Source organism: Bubalus kerabau, chromosome 4, assembly GCF_029407905.1.
Source record: "Bubalus kerabau isolate K-KA32 ecotype Philippines breed swamp buffalo chromosome 4, PCC_UOA_SB_1v2, whole genome shotgun sequence".
Lineage (NCBI taxonomy): Eukaryota > Metazoa > Chordata > Mammalia > Artiodactyla > Bovidae > Bubalus > Bubalus kerabau.
Genome location: NC_073627.1, coordinates 176625558 through 176629279, shown reverse-complemented (window position 1 = coordinate 176629279; position 3722 = coordinate 176625558). Strand labels below are relative to the sequence as shown.

At 43.0% G+C, this 3722-nt stretch overlaps 1 long non-coding RNA gene across 1 annotated transcript; it reads left to right on the top strand.

The window, feature by feature from the left end:
- The first annotated feature begins 1476 nt into the window (after positions 1-1476).
- On the top strand, positions 1477-2664 carry LOC129651788 (uncharacterized). Its single transcript, XR_008714301.1, has 2 exons — positions 1477-1605; positions 2405-2664. It is a non-coding gene; the product is annotated as an uncharacterized LOC129651788 (long non-coding RNA).
- The last annotated feature ends 1058 nt before the right edge of the window (positions 2665-3722 follow it).

Below are 3722 nucleotides of genomic sequence, written 5' to 3'. Positions count from 1 at the left end.
TGTTCCCTCTGTCTATACCCGAGCCTCTCTTTGTTATGTATGTTAGTTCTTACAGAGTGACTTCAGCAGTCCTGGGTTTGGTTGCTAAATCACCCAGCCTTTTGCTCTGTCATTGGTGGGGTGTGTGCTGAGCCAGGAAACCAAAGAGCTGAGCAGGAGTTCCAGCATTCCCTCTGCTTCTCTGTCTAGCAGGAACCTTCATTTTAAGACTCTATCCCAGGCCAAACTTAAAAATGATGCTTCAGTGAGATTTTACCCAGAATGATCCTACTCTCTCAGTGCTGGCTACCACAGATTCAGAAGTAAAGAGCAAGTTTCCTGCCCTAAAAATACTGATAGCCTAGCATAGGGGTCAGCAAACTTTTTATGAAAAGGGTTAGATAGTAATTAGCTTTGGCTTCACAGGCCAGATAGTCTCTGATGCAACTGTTTGATTGCACTCTTGTAGCTTAAAAGCAGTCATAGACAATATGTAAACACAACTGTGTTTCAGTCAAACTCTATTTGTGAAAGCAGATGGTGGCCCCGCTAGATAAGGGGCCTCAAGATGTCATTTTCAGGCCCCTTGTCTAGCTAGAGAAACAGGCAAGTGATTCTACTGCTGCAGTGCTCAAGAGTGAGTGATCTGACGAGAGAAGAGCCACCGAAGGTGGTCAGGGAAGGCTTCCTAGAAGGGGTGAGGTGTGAGTTATAACTCGAAAGATTAAGAACCGTTGGCTCACTTGCTGGCCTCTCCTTCCTCCTTCACCACTATTCCCAGATGACGTGCTTCTCTGTGATCAGACTCCACTAGATTTTGAGATCTCTAAAAACCGAAACTGCACCTATCTCTGTATCCCCAAGTGTCGAGCTGGATGCCTGTACATAACCAGGGCTTCGTGAATGTTCATTAGATTAAGAAGCAAGATGTACTTAACTTTCACGTCTGCCCTCTGTTTCTTGGAAGGTGGCATTCCTGTTTTGCTCTTTGCTACAGCCTAAGGGAGACTTTGCAACAAGCTGAGGGAGTCCCTACTAGTTCATATGCTAAAGACAGACTGCATTTGGGAACTTGCCCTACCATTCACTGGCTAAGGTGACCTTAGATGTCACTTAACTTTTCTATGCCTCGGTTTCCTCTTCTACTAGAACAGAATAATGATATGACTTACCACATGTGATTGTTGCAAGGATTAAATGAGTTACTAAGAGCGCAATATTTGGAAGGGTTACTGCACAGAGCAACTATTCATTAAATGCCTGCTATTGTTAACATTACAAAGCTAGGCACAGTCTGTTTGTAATAACTTTGCACCTTCATGATGGGAGGGGTGAAGAGACACTGCTGGTAGGTGCTGACATTCACTTGGAAATTCTAACCAACTTCCTAGCTCAGGCCTTATTTGTTTGTTGTTTTAATCTCTTCACCCTCAGCTGCTGCACAAGGAGAGGAGTTGATTGGCAGCTTAACTGTTTAAAATCAATATAAGAAGCACTTGGAGATTAAAGCAATTTAAGCAAGGTACTAGCTGGGGTTGGGAGCTAAAACTGCTCTTGAAGGAAACAAGCAAAGGAGATGAAGAAAGTGGGTCAGAAATGTACCGGCATGAAACTGTGTGAGTGGAGGTGAGATTATAACAATAGAGCAGCAGGACTTCTTCATCAGAGAGAGGATGGTACTTTTCATAAAAAATAAGATAAAATAGAATCCGAAGCCTAATTTCAAAACTGCCCCTGCCTAGTACTGATTGTTCTGCTGATTTAAAGACACCCGTCTCTACCCTCTGCTCCCTGCTGCCATGCCCCCTCTCCACCCACATTTGTGCTTGCTTTCCCCTTTTCTAATCTCGGCAGGAACTCCCTAGTCAGGCAGAGATGGAGAGATTTGATGTCAGCTTTGTTTCTGAGGCTGCAGAACACCAAATCGCACCAGAACTGAGCCACAGGGAGCAGCTGAGGCTGTGCAAGAGTGTCATGGTGGCCTTCACCCCAGCAACTACGGCCTCCCCAGTCAGACATCTGATTCAATTAAGGCAGTCTGTCCTCACGTAGGAGGGGCTCCGTGGAGGAGCTAAGACTGCATTCAGTCCCCAGAAAGTCCGCAGTGTTCTGAAGTAGATGAGAGACCCCCACTGTGGCCCTATCCTACTCGTCCCAGACATGCCTTGGAGCCTCCAACTCTTGCTCGTTCTCCTTTAGTCTCTCACCCTGCTCACTTTCTCTACTAGGAGTTAAACTTCAATAGGTTTGACTGTGCTTAATGCATCTTCCTTGCTACAACTGTTTCGTCTAAACCCTAAGATCTCCTACCCTATTTCCACAATAAACCAATTCCCTACTAGGTTAATCTCCTCCCAAATGAGAAATTTCATGTGTATAGCTTATAAGAATGTTTCATACTGTTCTCTCTAAATTTCTCACATAGTGTTGGTGATTTGTCATGCTCAGGGAGCCAGGAGGATGAAGATATTGGGGTATCCGAAGATCTTGGAGGGCTTCAGACCCACATCAGAGCAGACCAGTCATAAAGGGAAGCATCTGACTCCACGTGGAATATTTAAGCAGATGTGATCAGTACCATAAGCTTTATTCCTATGTATTTTGGGGTCTTGTCTTTAAGATGCACTCTACACCCTTCCACCTTGAAAGAGAAAGGAAACATTCTTAATAAAGAATACTAATATATGCTATTGAAATAATAAAATAGAAAGTCATCATTTGGTAACATCAAGAAATAACTGATTCACAAAGGGTCAATAACAGGTTTAAGTCATTGGTTAAAAGGGTCTTAAAAAAACAGGACGTTTATGGAGTTTCCAGCTATAATCTCACAGGTCACATCTTAATTGAGGAAAGAGATTCTTAATCATGGAGACATGTGGGGACTCCCACCTTAACCAACGGGGATCAAATTTAACAACAATAATAGGATAAACTAGCATTAGGTGCCTCCTGATGTGATTCAAAGTCAGTTACATGATATCCTCCACAAAAGGCTTAACTTGAATCCCATTATGAGGAAACAGAAAAATCCAAAATTTGGGGCATTTCAGCAAGACAGCTAGCCTGAAACTTTCTAAAAAATTGCCCATGAATAAATATAAACAGGACTTCTCTGGTAGCTCAGCTGGTGAATCCGCCTGCAATGCAGGAGACCCTGGTTCAATTCCTGGGTTAGGAAGATTCACTGGTGAAGGGATAGGCTACTCACTCCACTATTCTTGGGCTTCCCTGGTGGCTCAACTGAAAAAGAATTCACCTGCAATGTGGGAGACCTGGGTTCGATCCCTGGGTTGGAAAGATCTCCTGGGGAAGGGAGCAGCTACCCACTCCAGTATTCTGGCCTGGAGAATTCCATGTACCATATGTCCACAGCGTTGAAAAGAGTTGGACCCGACTGAGCAACTTTCACTTTTCAAATATAAACCACCAAATAAGCAGATGGATAAACTAGAGGAGGGTGCATATTAAATACAATAAGGAAGCATAAAAACAAATACAATAAGAAACCTTTAATTGCGTCTTGGTGTTGAAAGAGCTACGTTTTTAAAAAAGTATATTTGGAGAGTACTTGGGATAATTTGGATATGGGCCACATGTTAGGCAATTACCTTATTCATGTTAAATCTCTTGGGTGTAATATTAGTATATTCAGTAAGGCAAGGTCCTTGTGTTCCATAGATAGGTATATTCTAAGGTGTTTAGGGTTAAAATGTTACTATGCCTATAGGTTACATTCAAAG